At 43.9% G+C, this 6,914-nt stretch overlaps 1 protein-coding gene across 3 annotated transcripts in view; it reads left to right on the top strand.

Moving 5' to 3' along the window:
- Positions 1-6,914, top strand: part of Fndc3b (fibronectin type III domain containing 3B) — a 312,865-nt gene that overhangs the window by 1,860 nt on the left and 304,091 nt on the right. The gene's annotated exons all lie outside the window — the stretch shown is intronic.

The following is a 6,914-nucleotide window of genomic DNA, read 5'->3' as shown; positions in this document are numbered from 1 at the left end:
TTTTTTTTAAAAAAAAAAAAACAACAAAACAATACAAAAGAAATTCAGGTTTTGAGCAGAATTTCACTGCTCTGTTCAGATTTGAGTTCGTGGCGCTCCTGCATCTCCAAGTTAGGCTTGGGACCCTGGGGACTTTGAGTTATGCCACACAGCGCATAGCAACTCTGACCTGGTTTTGTGACTTCTGTGGGGGCTGTTGGTTCGCTCCTCTTTGGAGGCTGTCTGTGGATGCAGTAAAGACTGCTTTCAGTAAATTTCCTGGCTCCCTAGGAGCAGCTGTTGAAGAGGGTAAAGTCCCTGGGCATGCTTCTGGCCAGGAGGGCCAAGCAGAGTTCATGCTTACCGAGACTGCGGAGGTACACAGCAGCCTGGCTAAAAGTGAGGCCTCCTTGATTATTGTTTTGAGAAGTTGCTGTCTTAGTATTGTTCTTAAACTTCCATGTGCTTTTCAAGCATTTTATTTTGACGCTTATGAGAAAAAAGCATTCTTGTGACAAGATTGTGTTCCTTTAGCATCTATTAGCAATGTGGCGATCTTGTAGGGTGGGGGCTTGCAGTATCTGATGACAGCATAGACAGTTCCAGAAAGACATTTAGGTAATCTTTTAATAATTTTTTAAAGATTTGTTTATTATATGTATGTACACTGTAGCTGTCTTCAGACAGCACCAGATGAGGGCGTCAGATCTCATTATGGGTGGTTGTGAGCCACCATGTGGTTGCTGGGATTTGAACTCATGACCTTCCGAAGAGCAGTGGGTGCTCTTCCCCGCTGAGCCATCTCACCAGCCCCTGGTAATCTTTTAAGACCCTTTAAAAATAGCTGTGACCAGAGCATGGGCTGTTTGGAGGAGCCGGTCTCTGGGGCTTCTGAAGGAATGCAGAGCAAGCACGGGAACTCTCCTGGTTGGTTGTTCTGTTGGCAGTTCTTAAAACTTCCATGATCCACAGAGAAGGGTCATAGAACAAAATGTAGGATCACACTCAAAAGTTTTTTGTGTGTGGTATTTTGAGATAGGCTTGGGCTGGCCTCTCTGAGCTGACCCCCTGCCTCAGCCTCCTGGATGCTGGGTGACAAGGTATGAACCACATGCCTGTTAGAGCTTGTACTTAATACAATAGTCTTTCTTAGATAAACATGATTTCTGCCTTTTATATACTATTTGATTAAGTTTTGAATATTTTGATTTCAGTTGTAGTAAATGTACATTTTATGAACAAGGGCGTCTAAGTTCACAGATAACAAAGTACCAGTAATTCTGAATAACTTCCAATAGTTTCTCCACGGATAGAATGGCTCTGTCTAGATTGTCCTACTGTAGCCAGGAGGCACATGTAACCAAGTGTTTCAGATGTGGCTCCATAACTCAAGAACTGTTGTTTGATTTTTTTACTTTTTCCAAATTATTTGAAACACAGAACTTTTAGAATTTCAAGTTTATTGACTTCCCAACTGAGCCATATTGCTTTTTGCTTTTTTGAATCACCAAGTTAAGTGTTCTTTCTTTACAATCAGAAGATGTATTAGGTCTACTTTTTACATTTTATATATATATATATATATATATATATATACACACACATATATGGCAGTATGTACAGTTCCAGTATATATACAGTATATACACACACATATGTATATATACATATGTATATATGTGTATGTATATATTGTATATATATACTGTATATATACTGGAACTGTATATACATACACACACACATGCTTGGGATGAAACCCATGGCCTTGTGTTCGCTGGAGGCAAATATCCCACTACAGTGCTAGAGCCTCAGCTCAGCTCTCGAATTCATATTCCAAATAGAATTTGAAGTCTGGCGTCGATAGGTGTGCCCCAGTCTGCTTTTGCAAACGGAGTTAGCTACTTAACGTCTTAAGGTCTGTCTTTGTCATCGTCCCCACTGATGAGCGGACTTGTAGCTTAGCACTTTAGTTGGAAGAGTTGTACGCGGGAATTGCTGGTAACGGAGCTACTTCGTAAAGGCATTTCAGTAATAAAGTAGCACAGGCAGCCATGGTGGCTCGCACCTCTGTTCCTGCCATCCACGAGGCAGAGGTGGGAAGATCAGGAGATGCTAGCCCGGCTTACGTAGTAAATTCCAGATCGGTTCGTCCGCTCTGTCTCCCTAATACTACTGACTCCCAAAGAGTGTAAATATTAGGAAGCAGGATGAAAGCCGTTCATAGAATTGGGAGAAACTAAGACCACACCCCTCGGATCCACATCACCTGCTCATCTAGGCCTTCTTTAAAGTGGCTTTCTGGGGTTGCCTTTGTGGACTCACAGCGGTTGTCTGTAGAATTTAAGTAGTCTTGCTATCAAAATACAAAATGAAGTTATCCAGCAGGGTGTAGTGGTTGGTACACGCCTTGAGTCCCAGCCCTCAGGAGGCAGAGGCAAGCCTGGTCTACATAGGGAGCTGCAGCCCAGAGCTGGACATTGTGTGTGTGTACACACACATATGTATATGTATATGAATATATATACATACATATATATGTGCTGTATAGTGAGATATAGCTCGACCCCCAATCAGTTATCCAATGTTAGATTTATTCACAAATTGTTCTAGACTACACTAGCAGGAGTGACCCTTCGCTGTGAGCAAATGCTTAGAAAATTTTTTTGTGATAAGTGGATGTAATTAACATCGGCTGCACTTTTTGAGTTTCATTTGGTGAAAGGAATTCCAAAAAAAACTTCCTGATCTCCTATGAGACAGTGAAAAATCCCAGAGCATTCATCTGACTAGATTATGTCTGCAGATATCCCAGAGCCCAACACCTTTCTTTTGGGTGTTGAGGGTAAGAGGTGGGTGGCAGAGATTGGGATGGGCATCCTAAATACCCCAGGGCATCAGGAAGATCAATTTAATGTGTAAGTGTTTACCTTGTAAAAATTATTTTCCCCATGAGATATAAAGTAAAGAAATATATTTTAACTCCAGGAGTAGAGAGGTTCACTTGTGAATGTGTGCATACATGTGTATCTGGTTGGAGGACAGAGTTCTTTCGGTCACTGTCTGCCTTATCTTGAGACAGGGACCCTCCCTGAACCCGGAGCTGGCTTGGCAGCCACAAACCCAACAGTCCTCCCATCTCACCTCCCATTGTGCTGTGGCCACAGCAAGCTTTTAAACTGGGTCTGGGGATTTGAACTCTGGCCCTTATGCTTGCATGGAAGCAAGCACTCCTACCCACTGAGCCTTCTCTCCAGTTCCTCTTGTCCTTTTGTTTAATCACTTGGGCTTGTTTCTCAAACGATTCAGGAACAGACACATGAGAAATAATGTCTCTTTATTAGAATTTAAAAGGAAATTCATTTTTAATTATGTGTATAACTGTGTGGGCCAGTTCATGTGAGAGCAGGTACTCTTGGAGGCCGGCGGTGTAAGGTTTCCTGCAGATGGAGTTAGAGGTTGTGAGCTGCTTCAGGTTAGTGTTGGGAACCGAACTCTGTCCTTCTGTAGGAGCAGTGCATGCTCTTAGCTCCTGAGACAGCTTCCCAGCCCACACTTTATTAGCATTTTTAAAAAACAACTTCCATGTTCAGTGTAAAGATACCTGAATATGTGTGTATCCTTCAGAGTTACAAGGATAATTGCAGGTCTTAATTGTGACTACAGAACACAGTAGAATCCCCAAGACTTATGGCAATGAATCAGTTTTAAATTGCAGTATTATTTTAGTGTGAATATAAATCACATTGCCTCCAGCTATCGGAAAGTTATAAATTCAACCACAGGCAAGGCATTGGTTAATGAGAACATTCAGCCGTTTGAATGTCTTGTTCATACGGATTCCTGGCCGTGGGGAGCATTTCACTATTTTCACAGAACCAGGATAAAGAACTGTGTTATAAATAGAATTATAGTGTCCTAGGGAGTGTGCCAAATATGGAAACAAGATTTAACCATGATATATGCGTGGTTCAGTTTGTTAGGACAGCAAGATACAAGTGAGAGACTTATTGTAATCATAAAGCTGCTGAGTGACAGGCAGGTTAAGGGCTGAAGAGTGTGAGTTTGGTGTCAGCAAACATAGCTTGTCACGGACTCATTTTCCTTTGTCCCATGTGTCTCTGGCAAACTTTGAAAGCTCTCTTAGCTCAGGTTTCCCCATCTTAACATAAGGAGAAGACAATTCATGTGTATCTTTTAAAACAGTTATCGTACACGTTAGTCTGTGTCTTTAAAAAGGTTTGACAAAGCTCTACATGAATTGAGTAGTTCGTTATTATGACAGTTTCAGTTGAGGTGGCCCTGTGGAATTTGCATGCTTCAGAGACCATAGATTGGTGCTGAGGCAGTTTGAAACTCATTTACTTTCCCTTTTGTGGCCACTTAATAAAACTTTAAGCTTCCATGTTTCCTATTTACTCCCCATGACCAGTAGAATAGGTCCTGCCCCTAAGTCGCTCTCCCTGTGTAGTTTGGCAAGGTGGGTTTTGGCTGGCCCAGCATTGTTGAATGCATGGGCAGGCCAGTGTGGCCTTCTCAGTTCAGGGTCGTTTGTCATGATGAAGCAGGAAGTGCAGTTTCTGAGAGGAGATTCCAAGCCCGAGCAGCAGGCAAGACTCTAGTCCTTTCGTTATCCGAGCCTTTTATTTGAGCTTTCAACACTGGCAGCTGGGAAACGAGTCTTGTTTTCAGGGCCGGCCAATCTCTGCAGCCTCCCTGCTTTCCACATTGGAGATACAATTGCTATTCTTCACCATTTCCAGGTAGACTTTAGCTCGGTGCGTGGGCAGCGGAGGAGCATCTTAGTTCTTCAGTTTACATGACAGTATTTGAGTTAGTAAAGTACCCATAAACAGGCTTCGTGTTAGCCTCGAAGCAGGTGGCCAGCTATGTCTTGGAGGGGTGGAACATGCATGGGAGGGTGGCTTGGGATTACCTGACCCCTTTGCGAGGTCCAGCCAAGGAGGACCCAGTCTGAAGTCCTGGCTCACCTGGGCGGACAGTTCTTTGTAGTAGATTTAGTAACCAGGATCAGTCTTTGGAGACCAGAGGTATGTGGGACAGGAGCTGTGGGATAGGAGGGTGAGAAGGTTTAAAATGACAGCCTGTCATCCTGTGAGGTCTCGTGCATGGTCAGCCTTCTGCCAGTGAGTATGTTTCCTCCCGTGAACATAGATCAATCTTTGAACTTCTTTTTCTTGCACTGGTTTGAGATGTGCTGATTTCACATTCCTAAGTTCTGGCAGTCTTGGCAACACCGCCAGTTCCAGTACTGCTCTTAATTGGAACTCCTGTTAGGTCTCATGACTGTAGTGTTGTTTATCTTTCCTGTGACTTCTAGGTAACTCACTGTGTGTGTGTGTGTGTGTGTGTGTGTGTGTGTGCGTGTGCGTGCATGTGTGTGCAAGCACGTGCATGTGGGGTGAAGGGGGTGTTGCGAGATGATGTTGAGCTACAGGCAAAGAGAGTTGAGGTTTTGGCATCCATATTTAAAGTGTCTTGTGTTAAATGACTGGATTTGAGCTGAGACTGTAATTTTATTTCATACTCTTATTGGTGCAGAAGATGTTGGCATGTAGACTAGTTCTTTGTTCATGGAATATTCTACTTTCTTCTTTTGCTTTTGATAAAGGCAAAAGCATTTTCCTTCTCACACACAGAACGACTTGGCTCATCTTTTCAGAGAACAGACTTTCTCCGATCCCTGGAGCAGGCTGGTGGCCACTCCACTTCTTCTTTCCCTTTCATAATTTGACAGCTAGTGAAACTGGAGTACCTGCAGCCTACTGAATTTGGGGACTTGTAGGATGACAAAGTCAGGAACATGCTGGTGGTGCAAGCTTGAGAGCCTGAGTGCGAGTCTCCAGCAGCCAAGTGAAAGGCTTCATGGAGTGGACGTGTCTGTAAACTCCCATGCTGGAGCTGCAGAGGGGAAAAACCCAGTGGCTCGCTGCCACCCATGGAAGCTGAATCCATAAACTCCAGGCTCACTGGGAGACCCAATGTCAATCTGCCACTGCTTCCCAGCGCGCGCGCACGCACACACACACACACACAACCCTAGGAAACAAATGAGTTATTTTATCTGTTAGGGGCTTGGATTTTCCATCTTCTGGGGAAGAGACCTTTGTTAGAAGTACCTTCATTGTACTTTGTCTAGGTGTAGCTCATTAGAATTTTTTAACTATCCAGGCAAAGCTAGAATGACGGTTGACCTCCGATTCCTAATGAGAAGGCTTTACGGTCATCAAGGTGGTGGCTAGTCAGGTAAAGGCATTTTGCAGTCAAGCCTGATGGCCTGAATTGGAATCTCAGGGGCCTACATAGTAGTAGGTGGGAACTGACTCTCTACGTTATTCTCTGACCTGTAATACCTGCCATGACACACGCAAGCTCTCCCCACTCCGAGTAAATAATGTTAAAAAAAAAAGTCTTTTAGTGTAAATATCAAAAGTTTAAGTACATCACCAGAGAAATAGTTATCTATTTAAGACAACAGGCCATTTTAGCATGATGGGAAAACGAGTGCCCTTCCAGACAGCGAGAGATCACAGCGTGGGCTGATTCCGGTACCTTGCTGGGACCCCGTGGAGTAGGAGGGGACCCTAGAAAGTTGGTGCTCCCAGTGGGTGCCGCAAGATAGCTGTTTTCTTCCTGGTGCTCCCACATGGACTTGAACCAGCACCCGGCTACAATTGTGGCTGTATTTGCACTGAGAATGAACCAGAGCAGCAAGCTCAGCTCCCTTCCGGCCACCACAAGTGGAGGACGACTCTGCCAACTGCTGTGTTTTGGAGTTCTGGTGACATTTGTTTTGCCCTTGCTAACTTCTCTTCATCTGTAAGTACTTGATGGCAGATTGGTAAGGCAAAGAATAGAAGCCTTTAAAAAAAAAGTGTGTGTGTGTGTGTACGTGTGTGTACTAGAGCCGATCC

The sequence above is a fragment of the Mastomys coucha genome, unplaced genomic scaffold, assembly GCF_008632895.1.
Source record: "Mastomys coucha isolate ucsf_1 unplaced genomic scaffold, UCSF_Mcou_1 pScaffold17, whole genome shotgun sequence".
NCBI classification, from domain to species: domain Eukaryota; kingdom Metazoa; phylum Chordata; class Mammalia; order Rodentia; family Muridae; genus Mastomys; species Mastomys coucha.
The sequence above is the reverse complement of the archived record's forward strand: the minus strand, read 5'-3'. Positions and strand labels throughout refer to the sequence as shown.